Raw genomic sequence first — 22,908 nt, 5'->3', positions numbered from 1 at the left:
TTAATCTCAGAACAATAGACTCTAGATTGGTGACAGCAAACCTATTAAACATGTACTGTAGTGGGCATGAAAAGCATTCCCTGTTGACACACAAGCCAAGCTGTCCATTTTTTCTAAATTAAAACCTTTGTATTCAGATTTAATTGCAGTGTTGGCACTTTGCAATAAATAAGTGGATTTTTGGTTGCAGTTTGGGCCCTCAGTCTCCAAAAGGTTCACAGATGCTCCAAAAAGACTCACCTATGAGCACCTGAGGCTTTGGGGAGATATCTAGATACAAGCCGTAACAGACAAACATTACCACGCCCACCCATGCACGCTTGTGGGTGCACACGTGTGCACACACACACAGAGAGTATTAGGAATGGTAAAGGTCATCACATACAAAAAGTATTGCTTACCTTTAAGAATAATCTCTCACAATATTAAGTATGTTTATCCATGCTAAAATAGCCTTAAAATTTACAAATAAAAAAGTTGATAAAACTGCAAAGATAAACTTCATGAAGGCAAGGCCATGGGTTTGACTCAGTGATAAGTTATTTGCTTAGCAAGGCCCATGTCCCACCCTCAGCACTTACAAAATTCACATTTTCTCAAGCCCACATGGAAAATAAAACATTGACCATGTAGTAAGTTACACCATGAAGAAATCTTCCAACAAATTTTAAAGATACACTGTATCATACAAACCATGATTTTAAGATATCATTTAAATTTCTTCAGAGATTAGTAAAAATAAATATATTCATCAACATATAGGCATTAAAAATATACTGCCAACTAAGACATGACTTGTTATGGTTTGAATCTAGATGGCACCCAAAGGCTCATGTGGTCATATGTGGGGCTTTTGGGAGGTTGCTGGATCTAGGATATGTGTTGCTGGGATCAAGGATGTGATACCAGGGTTGAATCTTGGGATTGAATCGTGGTGTGATGCTAGGATTAAGACTGCCCCACCTTGGGTATGAGTGCTACCCTCTCTATAGGTAGCACTGGATAAAACATAAGGAACAGAAAGAGGGCTGCTTTTTGTCACTTGTCACTTGCTTGGTACTTTTCTGTCTTCTGCTTGCCATGAGCTGTTTCTCATTTGTAATGCCCATTTACCATGCTACCCTACCTGGATCCAGTCAGTTATGGACTGAAACTTCTACAAACGGTGATCCAAATAAACCTTTCCTGCTTTAACTTTTGGAGTCTAGTATTTTGTGTCAGCAATGAGAAAGTAACTAAGATGCGAGTTAACAAAAATTAAAATTAAAATTTAACTGTGTATATGGAACTGAAAATTGGCCCAACACTAATGCAGTAGAAGTTCTTTTATTTAGGTGAAATCACAATGGACAATGCCAAAATCAAGAAGATTGGAAGAAACTATTTTAAAAACTTATATTATAATAAATTGGAAAACCTAAAAGAGTGGAGAAGCTCCTAGATGTATATGAACTAACAAAATTGAACCAAGATGATAAAAAAAAACCCTAAATAGGACAATAATAGGCAGTGAAATAGGGATAATAATAAAAAGTCTACCAGCTAGCAAAGGCTCAGGTCCTGATGGCTCTCTGGAGAATTCCACCAGAACTTCAGGGAAGATCTAATGCTGATGGTTCTCAAACTTTTCAATGAAATTTAAAGAAAGGATATACTGCCAAACTCATCCCTCCAATATCCCGTTACCTTGGTACCAAAACCAGATAAGAACTTAAGAAAGAAAGAAAGAAAGAAAGAAAGAAAGAAAGAAAGAAAGAAAGAAAGAAAGAAAGAAAGCAAGCTACAGGCCAGCCTTCTTAAAGAACATAGATATAAAACTTGACAAGATGACAAACAGCTTTCAGCAAATCATTAAAAAATCATAACCAAGTTGGCTTCACTCCAGAGATGTAATGATAGTTCAACATTTGTAAGTCAGTTAGCATAAAACATCACATAAACAGAAACAAGGACAAAGGCCACATGATCATCTCAATAGCTGCAGAAAAAGCATTTGAAAAAATTTACCATACATTCAATATGATAAATCAATCTAATTAAAATAGGTACAGAAGGACTTTATCTCAAACTGATAAACGTCACTTATAACAAACAAACTGTCCACTTCACAACAAATGAGGAAAAACTGAAAGTGTTATCTCTAATATCAGGAATAAGAGAAAGGTGTTCACTATCACCATTCCAGTTCAGTAAAGTTCTTTGTAATTTACTGAGAGCAATCAAGTAACAGAAAAAAATAAAAGGGCAATGTATAGAAAATAAAGAAGTAAAACTATCTTCATTTTCAGATGACAGGAACTTTTACATAGATTATCTCAACAAATTGTATAATAACACACAGAACTAATAACTAAATTCAGCAAAATAGCAGGATACAAAACCAATACACAGAAATTAATAATGTTCCTGTACACCAACAGTGAACCAGTGAGAAAAAACAGGAAAAACAATCCCATTCAAAACATATTAAATATTGAAAAATTACCCTAATCAAGAAAGTAAGAGACTTGTATAAGGAAAACTATATTATTCTCAAAAGAAAAATTGAAAACGAAATGTTAAACTGGAAAGACATCTCCTCTTCCTGCATAAACAGAATATTGCCAAAATAAACACTTATCAAAAATGATACATGATGTAATGAGATCCTGATGCAAATACTAATGTCATTATTCACAGAACTACAAAAATAGTTCTAAAATTTATATGGAACCAGTAAAGACCCAGAATCACTACAGCAAACCTGAGCAACAAAAGCAAAGGAGGAAGTACCACAGTTGCAAATTTCAAGTTATATTACAAAGCTACAGTGATAAAAATACCTTGGCACATATATAGATATGCAGAACAATGGAACAGAACTGATGCTGCAGCAGCAATCTTGTGCACCTTCAGCCATCTGATCTTTCACAAAAGAACCAAAAGCGTACCTTGGAGAAAAGGTTGCAGAGGGCTACATTTTCTTACTATGTACCTTAAAAGGCTACATCTTCTTAATATGCAGAGGGCTACATTTTCTTAATATGTACCTTAAAAGGCTACATTTTCTTAATATGCAGAGGGCTACATTTTCTTAATATGTACCTTAAAAGGCTACATTTTCTTAATATGTACCAAACTGAAATCAAAGTGAATCAGCCTTTTTAATATATATTACTGGGGAAAGTGACTACATGCAGAAAAATGAATCTATACCCTGTACTGAATCAAAATTTATCAAAGACCTAGATGTAAAAACAGAAATACTGAATGAGAACAGGAAAGCAAATAGTTAAAGCATCATTATTTGTAGACAATATGATCCCTTACATAGGAGGCCCCAACAACTCCAGCAAAACTCTAGAACTAGTAACTAACTTCAGTAGTGTAGCAGGTTACAAAGTCAACACTCAAAAATAAAGAACATTTCTGTACATGAAAAATAAACTCACTGAGAAATAAATTAGGGAAATAACACCTCTCACAATAGCATGAAGTAAATTAAATACTCAAGAATTAACCTAACCAAGGACATGAAAGACCTCTACGAGGAAAGCCATCTCTAAAAAAGAAGACTGAAGAGAGTATCAGCAAATGGAAAGATATACTCTGTTCTTGAATAGGCAGAGACAATCGAGTCTAAATGGCCATACTTCAAAACTGTTACACACATGTAATGTAATTTCAATCAAAATACCAATAACATCCCTCACAGATCTGAAGTAAGCAATTCTAAAATTTGTATGGAATCAAAAGAGACTGAGAACACCAAAGCAATTGCTGGAAGCAAAGGCAAGGCAGATGGTATCAAAATCCCAGATTTCAAGCTATAGTTCAAAGCTACAGTGACAAAAACAGAATGACATTGACAAGAAAACAGACTCATGGATCAATGGAACAGAACAGGGTACAGAAAAATTTCCAGCCACACTCAGCTACATTATCATGGATAAGGGGGCCAAATACTTTGCTGGTGAAAAGATTGCCTCTTTAGCAAATAAATGGTGCTGGGAAAACTAGCTATCCACATGCCAAAGATTGAACCTAGACCCTTATCTCTTAATATGTACCAAACTGAAATCAAAGTGAATCAAAAATCTAATTAAAACAGAAACAATCTGTTGTAAAATAAAATAGGTAAATATATGTAACACATCTTAATTCTTTTTATATTCCCTCTTGCCTTCTTTTCCCCTCCTTTCATCTCTTTTCTAAAAATTTATTTTAAAAATAAAAGAAAGAAAACATATTAACAAACAGACATCCATTTACAAAATAGCATAAGAACAATACAAACAATACAGAATTACAGACAAAGTTGTAGGAAATGAACAACCATCCCTTCATCTCTTTGTCTTAAGTGTAAGAATTGCATTCTCTTTAGGGCTGAATAATATTCCATTATGCATATATATATACCACATTTTCTTTTTTCATTCATCATTTGATCTACAGATTGTTTCCATTTCTTGGCTATTATGAATATTCTGGAATTAATATGGATGAGGAGATGTCTCCTCAACATACTAAATTTATGTATTTTGCATATGTACCCAGGTGAGAGATTACTGGAGAAAGCATATGGCAGTTATAGTTTTAATTTTTTGAGAACCACCACACTATTTTCCATAATGGCTATAATAATTTACATTCATTCCAACTGTGTGAAGTGCTCCCTTTTCTCAGCATTCTTACTGGTACTTTTTCCATTTTTCTTTTTGATAGTAACCATCCTTACAGTGATGAGGTGAGATCTCATTGTGGTTTTAGTTTGCATTTACTTAATGATAGCAATGTCGAGTAGTTTGCACGTATTTGAGCAGGGTTTGTCTTAATGAGGTAAATAAGGTTGAGGACACATACCTCTGAAGAGTTTTTATTTACTTCTGCTTGCTTCTGGTAAAATTCTCCACTCATAACTGCATGTTATGTTAATTACTCAGCGTAAGGATTCCTAGAAAGTGCAAATGGTATTCATTTTGAACTTTAAACGAATTAGAGATCAGACCCATACTTGCTGCTTTTTCAGTTATAAACAGTCTAAGTTAATCACTTCGCTGTCCTTTTACTCTATATGTATATTTTTGACCATTTAATAAAGAGTGTAACTCTTTTAGAATCTTAGCCTTATGCAAGTGTTTCATTTCTATATCCCTTCTGTATATTAGCTCAATGTCTCTTCTAGTCATGACTTTTTAAATAAAAGGCACTTCCTTATTAAGATGAAAAAATTTCCTTAACTAATTTATTGCTGTGGATTTGTGTTCCTTCTCTTCATATTTCCCTAATTTTTATGACTTCAGTTATTCATTTAAAAAGGTGTTGAACCATTTTACTCTGCATTTCTTCATAAGTTTAATTTTGGATTTCTATTTAGGTGGAGGATTTTTAGGGTCTCGACTCCACCATATAGCTAGAAATGGAAATATATACTTTTGATTCATTCACAAAAATCCAACTACCTTACCACTTTTAAACATAAATTGCAAGATACAATGCTTTCACAACAGATAATTTAACAGACAAAATCAATGTAATTATAAAAGCATTTAACTCTATGAAATATGTACAATAAATATTCTAAAAATGAAATTTAAAGATACATTTTGAAACTAATTGAACATATCAGCATTTTTATTCATCACCATATGATTCTTGGTAATTCATGTCTGATCTATTTCTTGCTTTCTTGATATCTCCTAGATTTTGTCATATATTATGTGCAATTTCTGCCTCTGACACAGTGCAAAACATAAGCCAATTGGGATTTTCAATGCTTTGACTGAATCGAATTACTTTGTCATCTGAACCAAAAAGTGAACAATAAACTCAGTGACAGTTAAGGAAACTAAAGACTTGACAGATAACCAAAACCCACCCTCCCCCTCAGCACATGGAGCTGCAGCCCTCTGTGTCAGAGGTACGAAATGTCAAAGCTTACTGCCCAGCATGTGGAAGGGAAACACAGGCTTGACCTTGAGTCTGGCAGTAGAATAACTGTTAAGAATGGTTTTCTGATATTTTTGATGTGACACTGTCTTTTTTTATTTCAAGAAGTCCCTCCCAGAATTTCTAAAACAAAGAGAATTTCCTGTGCTGCCTGGAACTGGTCCCTGATTAAAGGCAGATGGCAGTATCTTGTATAAATATGCTTCCTTATAAAGTCAGTGAATGGATATGAATGTTCAAGGGCAAGATGCATTAATACCCTAATGCAATTGATTTATGCATGGCTGCATTAAGCCAGTAGGTTGGCATGGAGTCAGAATTTCTTCATGCCTCTCAAAACAGTTAGATGTTGCCACAAAGGAATGAACCGTCTTCCTCGTTGGAAAACAAGGCGCATTATTTTCTTATAGAAATCCCACAACTTATTCAAACAGGGTGATGTTGTCATTTATACAGTGCACTTCTGCACTGGTAATGCAGCTCTCCTGGCTCCATAGAAGAACACACAACTGTCAATGATGCTGCAGGATCTAGATTGCATCAAGTGTTTCATAACGACAAATCTGCCTGCTCATTTTTGTTTTAACCTATTCTCTACACAGAGCCATTGATGCTCCACAACTCTCTCCCATGTCAGAGCTTCTATCAGCAGCTTCCCTTTGTCCCAGGTATTCTAGCCCATGCTGGGAAACCACTATGACCCTCTGCTTCCACTCCCACTACCTGTAGGTTACATGAGTGCAAAGTTCAATTTTTGAAGCATATCTGCTGGTTTCAAATGTGGGTACTAATATCACCAGGGATTTGTAGCCATAAGAATAGAATGAGTACCATGGAGCACAGTGATATTTAAAGGATATGTAGAAGAACCAGAGGCTACACAGTACATTAAGGTTGTTATGTGCCTGTATGGGGTAGTTGACTCAGTTATTTGAAAGTCCAAATAACAGTTTAAAAACTTAGAGAAATTTTAACAGGACTGTTGAAAAGGTTAACATTTTTTTCGAAAAGTCACTTGTACATCATAGCTAAAGGATGAGGAAGGTCTGCTTTAAAACAAGTTGCTGTTGCAAAGAATCAAGAACATTGAGGGTAGCTGACAATAATCTAAATACCCAGGGTAAGAAAAAATCAATCAGATCAAAACTGATTTTTTTAAAGTAACTTTCCAACTTCTTTCTTTATGTTGTAAATCCATTTCTTTTAAAATTAGCAGTGAGCTACTTTCTAGATTTTAAGAATGTAAATTATGTGTCACCCCTCTGCTATTTTCACTAATTTCTGCTATAAGATTCATGCAATTGTCAATTCAAAATATCGGCATCCTCCTGTCTTCTCCCTTCATAGTAAAACATTTTTTGCTAATGTACCTTCTGTCATATTTTTTATATACATTACAATATTATATTTTTTCAATGGTGCACCTTGATTTCGTGATATTTATCAGCAACTTATATATTGAGATAAACATGCTGAAGACTGGTTTTTTATAATTTCATATTCTTCAAGACTGGAAAAAGAGATGTAAGCCAGAGATGGTATCCATACAAACTTTCTTTTATGTATGCCTTCATCTTTTATTGTTGATACTTATTCATTTTACAGAATATTGGGATTTTATATATTTTGATCATATCTGTTCCTCCAGTATGTACCCTTACACCTCTCCTTCTTCCTCTTATCCACTTCCTCTTATCTAGTAATAGTCTCCTTTCTACTCTCAGGCTATAACTTTTAGATTCCACATATCAGGGAGAACATGGGACACTTGGTTTTCTATGTGGCTTACATTATACAATATGATAATCTCTGGTTTTATCCATTTTCCTGCAAGTGACAAAATTTTATTATTTATGATGAATAATACTGCCTTATTTATGTATACTAGATTTTCTTTCTCCAGTCATTTGTTAATGGGCACCTATGCTGATTCTATATCTTGACTATTGTGAATTGTGCTATAATAAAATTGGGTATGCTATGATGTCTATAGTATGCTGACTTTAATTCCTTTTGTATGTACTAAGGATTGTCATAGCTGCATCAAATGATAGCTCTATTATTAGTTATTTGAGGAACCTTCATTTTAATTTTCAGAGTGGTTTTAACTAATTTACATTTCCACAAGAAGTGCACCCTGGAAGCACTTATTCTTTTTTGTATTCTTGGTGGTAATCATTCTAACTAGGGTGAAATAGAATCTCAATGTAGTTTTGATTTGCTTTAACTGTTTCCCTAGTAGTTAAAGATATTTAATAGTATTTCATATGCTTATTGGCTACTTGTATTTCTATTTCAGAAGTGTTTGTTCAGTTAATTTATCCATTTATGGACTGTGTTGTTTGATTTTCAGTGCTAAGATTTTGAGTTCTTTATATATTTTAGATATTAGCCCTCTGTGGGAACAATATCTGGCAGTGTTTCTCCCATTCTGTAGACTCTTTACTCTATTAGTTGTTTTCCTTGATGTGCAGAAACTTTTTAATTTTATGTAGCCATATTTATTAATTCTTGTTATTATTTCTTGTGCTATTCAGAAAGTCTTTACCAGTACCTATAGCTTCAGTGCTTTACCTACATTTTCTTTAAGCAGTTTCAGTTTTTGATCTTATGCCTAAGTCTCTGAGCCATTTGGAATTGATTTTTATGCAGGTTGAAATATAAAGACCTAGTTTCAATGTTCTGCAGGTGGATGTCTGCCTTGTGCAGCACAATTTGCTAAAAAGGATGTCTTTTCTCCAGTATATATTTTTTTTACATTTGTCCAAAATCAGATGGTTGTAGTTGTATGTATTTAAGTGTCCTGTATTCTACTGCATTGGTCTATGTGTCTACTTTTCATTTGTACCATGCTGCATTTGTTACTAAGGCTTTGTAGTATAATTTGAAATTTAATATTGTGATGTTTCCACCATGCTCTTTGTGTTTATATTCGGGCTACTCAGACTTTTGTGTTTCCATATGTATTTTAAAATTGTTTTTGCTAGTTTTGTGAAGAATATTATTGGTATTTTCATTAGAATTGCACTGAAACATAATTTTTATTTTATGCAAAATAGGTAAAACAAAATTTCATAACAAAATAATACAAGAATACAATAATTAATACATGTTGTTATCTTTAAAGTAGTTGCTCAGGGTACAAGACATGGGCATAAAAATTTCTCCAATCAATATTACCTCAAACCTCTCTTTTTAATGAACCAAGAGACACTAATAGTATGACTGACTTGCATTTTTTCCCCTTTTCCCTACTGTGTTTTCCCTTTTCACCAATCTGAGTTGCTTTTCCCTTCCGAATAATTTCTTCCTATTTCACAATATGTATTGTACATTTTAGAATTTATTTTCTCTTTCAGTTCCTAACACCAGGGAGACAATTCAGTGTTTATATATGTGAGTTCGATTTGTTTCACTTATGAGTATGGCCTCAAGTTGCATGTTTTCAGCTTTAAAAGCTTCAACTTTATCATTTTTTCTGGCTGAATAATACTCCATTATATAAAATATGACATTTCTTTTAATCTGCTCCACAGTTGATGGGCATTTGGGTTGTTTCCAGGATTTAGCTATCACAAATCAAATTGTGCTGCTATAAACATATCTGTGTATGTATTACTGTGATATGAAGTTTTTAGTTCTTCTGGGAAGATACCCAGAAGTGGAATAGTTGGATATAATGGGACCTCCTATCCTAGATTTTGAGGAATCTCCACACTGATTTCCACCGTGGTTGTACCAGTGGAAAAGGGTTCCTTTTTCACATAGTCCTTCCAGAATTTGTTATCAGTTGATTTCTTGACAATAGCCATTCTTTCTAGAGTGAGACAAAATCTCAATGTTCTTTTAATTTGCATGTCTTGAATTACCAATGATGCTGACCAGTTTTTCATATATTTCTTTGCCATATTTGTATTTCTTCATCTGAGAAGTGTGTATTCATCTCAGATGCCCATTTTTGGATTGGATCTCTGAATTTGGAAAGTCTGATAATTTTCAGTTCTTTTTATATTCTAGATAAAACTTCTTTGTCTGAGGGACAGTTGGCTAAATCTTATTCCCACTCTGTGGGTGGTCTTTTCACTTTTTTGTTAAATTTTTGCTGTGCAAAAGCTTTTTAATAAGAAGAGATCTCAGTTGTTGGTTCTTGGAAGTGTTTCCCGTGCAGTCTGGGTTTTGCCCATCAACTGTATCTACACCTATATCTTCAAGATTTCTACCTGCTTGCTCTTCCAGTAGATTTAGTGTTTCCATTTTAATATTTAGATATTGGACCCATTTTGTTTTTAACTTAGGGCATGATGATAGATATGATTCTAATTTTAGTCTTTGACATATAGTCAGCAAGTTTTCCCATCACTATTTATTATAGAGGCTATCTTGCTTCCAGTGAGCATGTTTGGCCCTTTTGTCAAAGATAATGTGGCTGAGTGTGTTTGTAGCTGTGTCTACATCATCTAATCTCTTCCACTCATCCTCAGTTCTATTTCCCAGCACCATGCTGATTCTATCAAAGTAGCTTGGTATTATAATTTCAAGTTAGAGATTATGATACCTTCTGCCTTGCTTTTGATACCCAGGAATGCCTTTGATATTCTAGATCTCTTTTGGTTCCACTTAAATTTTAGGAAAGTTACCTGTAATTCCATGAGGTATGGTAATAGCATTTTGATTAAGTTTGCTTTAAATCTGTATAACAGTTTTGGGAATATGACCATTTTCACTGCATTAGCTCTTCCTAATCATGGGCAAGGGATATCTTTCAATTTACTGAGGTCAGTTTTGAATTCCTTTTCAAAGTACTATAATTTTCAATATATAGATCCTTTACTTCTTTGTTGTATTGATTCCTAAATATTTATCCCTTTTTTTGAATGCTATTGTGAAGGGTGTGATTTTCCTAAATTCTCTCTCAGTGTGTTTATTGTTTGTGTACAGTAATGTTATTTGCTTTTCAGTGTTGACTTTGAATCCAGCTATGCTACTACCTTTGGTTATTAAAACTAGAAGTCCATTGGAACAGATTTTGGGTGTTTGTAGGTAGAGTCTCATATCATCTGTGAATAATGATAATTTAACTTCTTTCTTTCCTATACTTATTCATCTTATTTTTCTGTCTTGTCTAACTGCCCTGGCTAGTATTTCCAGAACTGTATTGAATACGAGTGGTAATAATGGCCATCCTTGTCTTATTCCTGACTTTAGAGTGAAAGCTTTCAGTTTTTTTCAGGTAGTATGACATTGGCTGTTGGGTTTTCCTAAATGGCATTTACATACTGAGATAAAGATAATATATTCTGAGTTTTTGTAGGAATTTTTTTGATAAATGAGTATTGGACTATGTCGAAACATTTTTCTGCATCTATTGAGATCATTGTGTAATTTTTGTATTTGGATCTGTTAATCTGGTGTATTTGATTTGCACATATTAAACCATCCCTGCATACCTGAGATGAATCCTACTTGGTCATGGTATATAATCATCTTGATGATTTACTGCATTCTGTTTGTTAGTAACTTACTGAGGACTTTTGCATCTATGTTACTTAAGATTAGCCTGTAGGACTCTTTTTTTTTGGTTGTCTTTCTCTATTATCAATATCAGGATATTACTTGCCTCCAGGAATGAGTTAAGGAGTATTGCTTCTGTTTCAATCTCATTAAAGAGTTTGAGGAGTATTGGTATTAAATCATCTGTAAATTTCTTGTAGAATTCAGCAGTGAATCCATCCGGACCTGAGATTGTTTGTTGGTAGGTTTGTAATTCCATTTTCAATTTTATTGACTGACACTGTATTATTCAAAATTTTTATATCTTTTAGTTCAACTTTGGTAATTCATAAGTATCTATGATTCTGTCTATTTCTTCTGTGTTTTATGAATTTCCACAGGATTTGTAGAGATTTCACTGTATTCATTCCTCACTGCATGAAAGTCAGGCTTTTCTTTCCTGTTTTGATAAGACTGGCTAGGATTGTATGTATTTTATTTATTATTTCAATGAACCATCTCTTCAATTCATTTATTCTTTGTATTGAGTTCTTAGCTTCATTTGTGATAATTTCTGCTCTGATCTTTATAACTTCCTGCCTTGTACAGGCTTTGGGCTTGGCTTGCTCTTCTTTTTCTAGAAGCTTAAATTGCAATATTAGGTTGTTTATTTGTACTTGTTCTGTTTACCTGATATGAGAATTCACCTCTATAAATTTCCCTCTTAAGACAGCTTTCACTGAGTCCCACGAGTTCAGGTATGATGTATCTGCTCTTTTGTTTAATTGTAGATATTGTTTACTTTCTTTTTTAATTTCATCTGTAATCCCTTGGTTGTTCAGGAAAGTGTTATTTAATTTCCATGTGCTTAGGGAGCTTGGGGGGTTTCTTTTGGAATTCATTTCCAACTTCATTGCACTATAGTCACATAATACGTATTGGATAATTTCAATTATTTTGCATTTACTTATGTATGCTCTATGAGATAGTATATGTTCCATTTTACAGAATACCCCTGTGTGCTGAGAAGAATGTGCATTCTAGGGGCTGGGGATTTAGCTCAGTAGCACAGCGCCTGCCTGGCAAGTACAAGGTCGTGAGTTCAATTCCCAGTACGGGGGAAAACCAAAAAATAAATAAAGAAATAAAGAATTTGTATTCTGATGTTGATGGATATATGTCTACTAAGTCCACTTTTTTTTTACAGGTTAGGTTCAGTTCTGATATTTCTTTGCTGATTTCTTCTCTGGTTGATCTATGTATTTGTGACAGTGGAGTATTAAGTTTTCCCATTACAACCGTGTTATTCCTCATTTGATTTTCCATGTCTACTAATATTTATCTTATATAGTTGGGTGCTCTTGTGTTTGGTGCATACATATTTATGATTGTTTGCTCTTCCTCTTGAAGTTTTCTCCTAGCGTATATGTAGTGACCTTCTTTATCTCTTTTGATCATTCTTATGTTAAAGTTCATGTTGCCTGCAAAGAGAAGAGTTACACCTGCTTTTTTCTGGGTTCCTGCTATACGGTTCCTGTTGATTTTACTCTGTGAATATCTTTTTGAGTAAAATTTGTTTGTCGTATAGAGCATATTGTTGGATCTTAATTCTTGATCCATTCTGCCAGTGTTTCTTTTGATTGGTGAATTGAGGCCATTTACATTGATGATTATAACTAATATGTATTGGTTTATCTTGGTCATGTTACATTTTGCTGTTGGTTCCCCATTGTTTCTCTCTGTTTAATGGCTTGTCTTATTTGGTGGTTTCCTTCTCTTGCTGTTCTTGAAATCGTGGTCATCTTTATCTCTGTGGAGAATATCTTCCATTACTCTTTCTTTATAGGGTTATTCTGGTGTTCATGAGTTTGTCTAGTTGTTCTTTGTCAGGGAAGTATCTTATTTCTCCATTAATCTTGAAGGATAGTTTTGGTAAGTATATCAATCTGGGTTGAAAGGTGTTTTATTTCAGAACTTGAAATCCTTCACTCCAAGCTCTTCTTTACTTGAGGGTAAGTGTTGAGATGTCTTCTGTGATTCTGATGGGCTTTCATTTATATATAATCTGTTTCTTTGCTCTAACAGCTCTGAATAATCTGTTTTTGTGCTGACTATTTAGGATCTTTATTATTACATTTGTGGGTGTAGAGTTATTTCTCTTATAGTTAATTAGAGTTCTATATTCCTTTGTTACCTGTATGTCAGATTCTTCTCCCATGTTTGGGAAATTTTATACTATTACTTCTGCAAAAAGTTTTTAATGTCATTTGTGATGACTCATGCTTTTTCATTGATACAAATTATTCTTATTTTTCTTTGCAACCTCCTTCAACTGTTGAACTGTTATTTGCTGATCTATTGTTCTTTTTAAGAGATTTTTCATTTCCTAATTGCTAGCCGAGATCCTGTCTTCAAGGTCTGAAAGTTGGTTTTCAGTTTCTTGCAAGCAGTTCTGCCAGCTTTCAGGAGAATTTCTAATTTTCTAGATATGTGTTTGAATCATTTTATGCATTCTACTTGTTTTCTATGTTGATCATTCACGTTTTCCACCCTCTTCCTATCATCATCTGTTTTTCATCTATCTCTCTTTTCTCAATTTGCTGAGCAATCCCTTTATAAATATTGACATTTCTTTTTTTTACCTGACAGATTATTTCTGATATGATTTCCTCTATAGCCTTGTGGATTTGTTTCCTCTCTTCTGTTCCTAACATTGCAGAAATGTCAATGTGTGTCTTCCATTTTCCTCTATCTTTCTTTCTTCTGGACTCATTCTACATGAGTTGAGCTGGAGGTTGGCGGTCTGAGGTTGCATTTTTCTTCTGCCTCTTGTCATTTTCTATGTCAAATTTTTGATTTTTGTTTTCTGTGCTCATCCTTTCAACATTTTATAGTAAGTAGCTTTATCACTGGTATCAATGCCTTTTAAGGCAATGTTCCTTCTTCAGGGTTGTGTTCTATGTATAGGAAATTCTCAGTTTGATACTGTCCCAGCATCCTACCTCCATTTTAGTTCAATTGCTCTGAGTGGCTCTGAATGAGGCTCCTCCTCTTCTCTTAACTATAAAAGAAATAACTCTACACCCACAAATATGATAATATAGATCCTAAATAGTCAGCACAAAAACAGATTATTCAGAGCTGTTAGAGCAAAGAAACAGATTATCTATAAATGAAAGCCCATCAGAATCACAGAAGACATCTCAACACATAAATCAGCCATGTTCTCTTCTCTGTTACTTTTGTTTTTTGATCATTTTGTGCACATTAAACTTTTCTCCCTCAAAAATAAAAATAACTCAGCTTTGAATACATTATACCCAGATACTTTTGCTTCAAAAGTCTAGATATAGTAGTTTTCAGACTGGGATAAATGTGTTAATTCCACACTTCTTCGACCCTCTCCTGAGTTCTGACTTGCTTCCTTGCCAATTTGTTAGCTTTCCAATCAACATATTCCTAGATAATTAAAATGTATTGACGTATCAAATGGAGACTAAAACCATGAAAAGTTGGACTTTGGAGAAGTTTGTCATTAACTTTTTGTAAAGCCATCCTTTGTCTGCATGGGGTCCTATAACAAAATATCATAGACTGGTGATTTATACAAAGCAAACATTCACTCCTTGCAGCTCTTGAGCCAGGGAAATACAAAATCAAGAATCTGACAGATTTGGTGTATGATGATGTTTTACAGGGAATCATCTTCTCTCTGTGTCTGCACACAGTAGATAGAGTTAGGAAACTCTCTGATGCTAATTTATAAGGGCACTAATCCTATTTATGGCAGCCTCACTCCCACGACCAGATCACCTCCCATGAGGCCATATCTTCTAATTCCATTGCATTGGGGTTTCAATTTCAATATGTTTTGGGTTATTTTTGGTTGGGGGGCATAAACATTCAGTCTATAGCATATCTCCAAATTTGTCTCCTAATTATGCTGTTTACCTTACTTTCACAATTCTCCTTGTAATATTTATTTTTGTGCTCTCTCTGTTGCTGATCTGACATTACAATCTGAAATTTTCACTTTTATTTCTGTATTTGTTGTTAACTCTTAAAAATCTTTACCTTTGCATCTTTTCTTAGTTTTATGCAAGAACTATAATAAAATGCAATGTGTTTGTGCCATTTTTATAGTATTGTTGCTATTATAATTCCTACCATTGTAGCAATGATCACTGGTACTCACCTCAGCAAGAGTATCAACTCCCATTTGTTAGTCAAATAATGTGGTTGAGCACATGTGAATGTTTATTAAATATGTAGCATTTTCCCATCAAGGTTTTAATTATTATAAATGCTACAGTAACACTTATAGTAAGTCTCTGACTTACAAACATTCAAGTTGCAAACTTTAACAGGTAGGAATGGACCTTGCATTTGAATCTTTTTATGCTTTACACTGTATATTTGCATCAAATAGCTATGAAGCTCACTTTACTGGACTTACGATGTACCCCCAGAATGGAACTCATTTGTAAATCTAGAACTTACTGTATATAGATTCATTGCCCCATATTTTTCACTCAACTATAAACATTTAAAAATATATCCACATTGTTGTGTTTACCTAGTTCATTGCTCCTCACTGCTAAATAATATTTTATAGTTTGTGACCGTCACATTTTGCTTTTTCTTTTAGAAACATAATGATTGGCACAATGTTTCTTCTCTTTTCCCCAACAAAATTTAAAGAAAAATTTTTTTTGCTTGCTGTCTTCACTTTATCTCTCATTCTCTTCTGAATATGCAAAAATCAGACTCTTTTTGCCTACACTGAACTATCACCTTGCACTAAAAACATGCTTATAGAAGTCGCTAATGAATTTTGATTTCTGAAATCCAGGTATCATTTTAACATCAACCATGTCATGCTCATTCTCTATTACTTTGCAATTTACATGAAAGCATAACACATTACTGTATAAAATCTCATTATATCACAACTTTCTGTTTCATTATCTGTCTCCTTTCACTGGAATGTAAGCTTCCTGAAGGGAGGTATTCATTTTTGCTTTCTCTCACTGTTACGTCACTATTGCCTAGAATAATTTTTGGCTCATCATAAATCTTGAGTAAATTTTAGATAAACAAATTACTGAATCATGCCATATGAAATACTCTTTTCATTTCCTATGAGAAATACCTTTTTGTTTAATCTTTTGTTCACTATTTTCACAATATCAGTAAAAATGAAGCAAACCAGACAATAATATTATAATTATTACCATTTCCAATCACTTCTGCTTGAGTATTATGGCATACTGTACATCAAACTGCCTTCCTATTTGAACCAATTTTTCTGGTATGTTCCAAAATCATGTCTGTAATCCCAGCAGTCTGTTACACTGAGATAGGAGAATCACAAGTTGAACCCTTCCAAACAACTTATTGAGACATTGCTCAAAATTTTAAAAGACCTAGGGATGTAATTCAGTGCAGTCTTTTTGCTCAATCCCTAGTACTGCAAAAAATAAGTAAGAATAACAATTTTCTGTGTCTACTCTTCCTGTACACTCCATGATACAGGTATAGAGAACCATATAAATAACAAAAAAGAAAGTACATTTCACTGAAAAAGGTCAAAACTAGTGTGGATAATATGAGTTGCTACTTAATATCATTTAAGTTAGAAAATAAAGAAATGGAAGTATCTTTGTTACTTTTTTCTCACTGCTGAGACAAAATACCTGACACCAAAAATTAAGCAAGGAAAGGTTTATTCAGCTTACAGTTTATAGAGATTTCATTGCATCACCAGCTGGCTCCAAGGCAGGGTGACATGGCATAGAGGCAACATGTCAAGGTAGCATAAAACAGCAAAAGTACAAAGGCAAAAAGGGCGTAAGACAAGCCTCTTTTCCTTCCTTATATTGTAAGCAGACTACCTGCCCCCAGATGAGTGTAGTACTCACCCATCTATGTGCTCTCCTCTTGCACAGGCTGAGGGTGTTTACAAAGTGAGAACACTGCCCTCCTGCTGAGTCACTTAATTAAACTTATAGACGTCTCAGTTTGACACAATGTATCAACCATTACAAGGAAGAAAAAATCCTTAACTGTTTTATGTTTCTTGATTCCTGAAATTTCTGTGTAATTACTTATTAATTTCACTACAAAGAAGGGAAACACCTTTGAATTTGGCAACTGCAAGGAATTATAAACTTGTAAATAAGTATATGATATGTATTATATAAGTAATGAAATTATTCCAGAGCATAAAAAGTAGCTCATTTACTTATGAAAACTCCTAATATGGCAAACTCAGTTTATAAACAATGTGCTTGCCTCAAAAATAATGGCCTTATTGTATATGTCAAATCATAAACCCAAAGAACAAGCTTGCTGTTTCATGAATGTTTAATGTGTCCTCTATAAGATAGTATTGCTTCCTCTCTAAAGAAATAGCAACAATCAGTACATTATGAACTATGAGTAGGCACCTTGGCCAGATTGACCTCTATCTTGAAAACCTACTAACCATACCTGGAAAATACAAACTAGTGATTATATCATTTAGTATCTCCAATTGAATTCCAGAATTAAGCTGTCTTAACTGTTTTAGCCCTTGTTATACTAAGTGCCATTTGTTCTTGAAACAGATGGGTCCTTGCTAATTATGAAAACTGCTCCAGTTCATTAAAGAAATAGCAAATAACCAAATGAAGTGTCGGTACATAGGGTCACTCAAAGTACAAAGCTTGATCACATTACTCATTTGTTCCACCTTCCTCTGAAACATTGATGCAGCCTAATGATTTACCATATATTATATTTGACTTCTGCAACTGCAAAATCCATAGCGTACTAAGATCCTGAAGTATGTACCATATATATTTGCTGGTCAATTTTCCATAAATTTTTTAATCCCTAAAAAGATGATGTATAAAATGGTTATCATACTTACAGGACCCTTTGGGAATCCTTCAGCTGATTGTCTTTCATTCAGTTGCCCAATACTTAACAAACTTGGTATGGATTTAGATCTCAACTGGCCCCCAATTCTCATGTGTTTGAAAGTTGATTGTATCATGGAGGTACTATACTTACTAGTAGATTAGTCTACTGATGAGTTCATAGCCGACTTACTGTTAGTATCTCGAGTCTGGCATCTCTTAGCATTCTGCCTCCTGGATGCAATGGAGTGAGTAGCTGTCCTTGACCCAGGTCTTTAAATGATTCCATTTCCTCCTTGGGATCAGCTGACTATGGATTGAAATGTCTAAAAACATTGAGCCAAAATAAAACTTCTCCTTTAAATTGTAGGCATCAAGTATTTTGTACCAGTGACAGAAAAAGGGGGAAAGGTCTAAGAGAGATTTTGGTATCAGAGAAATAGGATCACTGCTGTGACTGGACCTGACCACGTGGCTTACACATCTTTAAAACTAGCTGCCAAGAAGAGTTTGGAAAGGATTAAAGTTGGAGGCTATAGAAGTCCTAGAATGCTGTAAGCTAAGCTTTATGAGAGATTCTGGACAGATCTCAAAAAATCAGAATACTGATAGAAATGCAGACAGTAAAGGTCAAGCACCAGAGGTTTCAGTTGGGAACAAGGGCTCCACTGGCAATTGGACTAAACACCATCCATATGACTTTTTGCAGAAAATTTGTACTCATTTTGCTCATTTCCTGAGACTTTGCAAAAAACTAAGATAAAAAGCAGTAGACTAAACTGGTGGAGAAAATTTCAAGGCACCCTAAAAGTAAGGCTGTAGAGTGGGTACTGCTGGCTGCCTTTAGCCTAAATTATAGTAAAAATCAAGAACAAATGGCAAAGTTAAATGATCTGTAAACTTTCCAGTTTGGGCAGAAAGAAAATGCCTGCAAATTAGAGGCAAAGGAGAGCATGGTTTCTAAAAAAAAAAAACCAAATTAACGTTAAAAAATATTAACGTTAAAAAAACCAAGTACTTTACATGAGGACAATAGGAAAGATATCTTAAAAGTATCTCAGAAATGATAAAAACTCCACTCTTAATAGGGTTAAGGGTCCAAAACTGTAAAGCTTTCATTTGTGAAGGAAGCTCCTTAGCCTGTTGCTTTAGAAGGGCCACCTGAAGAATCAGTTCCCTGGGATTTGGTTTTTTTTTTTTTTTGGTTTTTCTCCGGTACCGGGAACCGAACTCACAACCTTGCGCTTGCCAGGCAGGCGCTTTTGCCGCTGAGCTAAATCCCCAGCCCCAAGTTCCCTGGGATTTCTTTCACAGTATTTAACCATCCAGGTACTCACAGGCCCTTATGGCCATGCTTCAAGGTTGTGTGGATATTGCTCAAGTTGGCAGCAGACCTTGGCATCATTCATATGGTGTTGGTCTTTCAGGCATGCAGAATGCAATACATGTGGGGTCCTGCATATTTCTACCCAAATTTCAAATGTACACTTGCAAGTCCAGGTAGTATGACCCTGGGACAGCAGGGTATGAAATTATGAAAGTTATGACAAAAATGAAGTGGACACCCCCAGAAGTTGGGGAAACCAGGAATGTGCAATATCCAGTATGGGAAGCTGAAAAAAGTGAGTAGAGCCTCCCCAAGAGAGAAGCCAGGAAATTTACAACTGGCAGTGCAATAGAGATGGAGTCAAGCAAGCTTTTGGAAGCTCATCTTGCTACAACTTGCCCAAGGTGCTGTTCATAGAACTCCAGGATTTCATTTTTGCCATGCTAGGTTTTGGTCTTCCTATAATCCAGTTTCTTTATATCACCTTATTCCTCCATTTTGGAATGTTTATCTATACCATTGTATGATTGAAGTATTTTTTTTTCTTTTTTTTTAGGGACTCTGAGCTGAGAGTCTGTCCTGAGTCTCATAGAAAAATTTGCAAATGCACTTTTCAGCAGTGCTGGAATGGTTTAGACTTTGGTGACTCAGAGATGGGTGAAATTCACTTTGCATAATAAAGTGGATATGAGGCTTTTGAAGCCTAGAGAAAGAAAATTAGAATTTGGATCTCAAAAGTTCAAAAGTTTCACGTGTTTGGAAAATGACTGAGTCATGAGGGCATTAAACTCATCAATGGGCTACTACACTGATGAATTCATAGCTAATTTGCTGTTAGCAGGTGGGGCCTGTTCAAAAGAGGTGGGTTGCTGGGCATGTGACCTGGAAGTTTTATCTCCCTGTCTGGCTTGTCTCTTTTCTCTCTGTTTCCTGGCCATAGGATTTGCAGTTTTCCTCCATCCACACCCTTCCACCATGCCCTTCCTGTCTTGTAGTCAGCCAACTATGGACTGAAATCTCTAAAATCCAAATGCAAAAGTAAGCCTCTCCTGCTTTAAATTCTGGTGTCAAGTATTTTGTTTCAAGGACAGAAAATTACCAAAGCAAAATCTTTTTCACCCCCTAGGATTTGTGGTACATGTTCATGATAAGATATCAATAGGACTGTTCTTGTTCTCAAGGATTTCCATTTATTTGGTGATAGAGATATATATAAAGGAATGAAAATTAAGTACATTTTTATAATACAGAAATTTTGTGAATGTAGAAAAAAAGAACACCTATGCCCGAGTGGTTGAAGTGGTTAGATAAGAGTTTTATGAAGGACAAAATGATAGTTATGAGAGATGTAAATATTTGTTTATACTAAGTGTAGGAGAAAGCATATAGAGTGAGAAAGATTTCCAGAAAGATGAAACGGCAAGTATAGAGGTACCAAATCACAGACAGATCTGGCATGTCACTGGTTGAAATTCAAAATGAAGGAAACACTGATATCATGAAAAACCTCTTAGGCATTGCCTGACTTTAGAGTTGAACCTAAAGTCATTAAAGAACTTTTAAAATTCCAAACAGGGGAATCACATAGCATTGTATGCATTGTAGAAATGCTGTCTTAACAGCAACACCAATAATACATTCTTAAGGCATAAAATTATAGTTACAAAAAGCAAGGAGAAAATTTTGAAGATATTTTAAATGAAAAATGAGAATATGAAATACAGTTGATGTAATATTAGTGAGTAAACACAGCAATAAGAATGTTCATGGAGTGTTTGAGTAATATTAATGAGGCCAAAAATTGAAGTACTGTGAACAAGTGTAAGAACAATATTTGCAAACAAATTCTAGACATGGCAAGAGGCCAGGTCACACAATGCTTTGTTTAGTAATACATTTTAAACTTTATTCTCAGTGTGATGGGAAGATGTTAGCATGGTATAGGCACATAATTGACTGATCAGACTGCCATTAAACAATTACTTGGCTACCTGCCTGGAAAGAATCCAGGTTACCTGCTCCTTCTCCATACATCAGTGGAACCTGGTTACAGGCCCAAGAAGAATCCAAATGACCAACTCCCCCCATTACATCAGTGGGACCCAGCTACCAGCCAAAATAATCCAGGTGACCAGCTCCTAACACATACACTGGACAAGGTGACAAGCTCAAACAGCAGCAAAACAGTAGAGATCCTACTAGGACACACACAGTAGGTCAGACTAGTGGTGTGGGAAAGTCCTAAGAAACAGAACCAGTATGAGCCAACAGTTGGTAAGTTAGGTGAACAAGCACTGAGCTTGGAGACAGAGACACACAGAATAGAAGCAAGATTGTGAGGGTACAACATTTTTTATTTTTATTTTACATTTTTATTTCCTTTTTTCTTATTTTTTTCTTTTTTCTAAATGGCTGGGGAAAACTGTAGCCACAGAAAACTAATGTCATCCCCACCCCAGTCACAAAGTTCAGATACTACCTTGTTTATTCCTTCATTCTTTCTTTTCTGAATTCTTCTCTAGTTTCACAAAGCTTGTATGATCATCCTTTCTTTTCCATTGTTGCTTCTACATTTTTTCAATTATCTTTGCTTTATCGACAATTCTTCATGAACTACCACAGAGTAAAACCACTCTACCAAGGGGAAACACTTCACATACATGCTCACAATTTATAATCCATTCTTTAATATAAATGTAGATTGTGCTACTATGGTTTAAGGCACAAATTAATAGTTACAGCAGGTTGTCAGTATCTAAACTATGCTTGATGTTATTGTTATTGCTAATTATAATACTTGAGCTAGGATGTCATGTCAGTTGTAAACAATTGTTCTCCCTTCCATAACAATACTGGGAAGTTCTGAGGTAATAACCTCACCACAGCCAAGCACCAAAGGCCTGAGGACTGAGCCAAACAGATATCAATACCTCACTCTTAATTAAGTAGAAAGGTATGATCTTCAGACAGACCCAAACCAAGAATGTCCTAAACACAAAAGACATCCATGAAGAACAGACTTTTTGTAGAGAGGCCTTGATACTAGTGACATAGCTATTTCTAACAAAAACTTACAAGGATCAATATAGAAAACAAAATAATTTTTTTTAACAGAGAAAATAATAACACGCAGGGGGAAAATGCAATCTCAGACCTTGATCCCTCCCCCCAAAAATGTCCAGGTGATCTTGAGATGCAGGAAAACACACATGTGAAATTTCAGAAAGGATAGAAAATGAAGTAAAGAAACAAATCCATGAA

The sequence above is a fragment of the Chinchilla lanigera genome, unplaced genomic scaffold, assembly GCF_000276665.1.
Source record: "Chinchilla lanigera isolate Chin_1 unplaced genomic scaffold, ChiLan1.0 scaffold00184, whole genome shotgun sequence".
Lineage (NCBI taxonomy): Eukaryota > Metazoa > Chordata > Mammalia > Rodentia > Chinchillidae > Chinchilla > Chinchilla lanigera.
The sequence above is the reverse complement of the archived record's forward strand: the minus strand, read 5'-3'. Positions refer to the sequence as shown.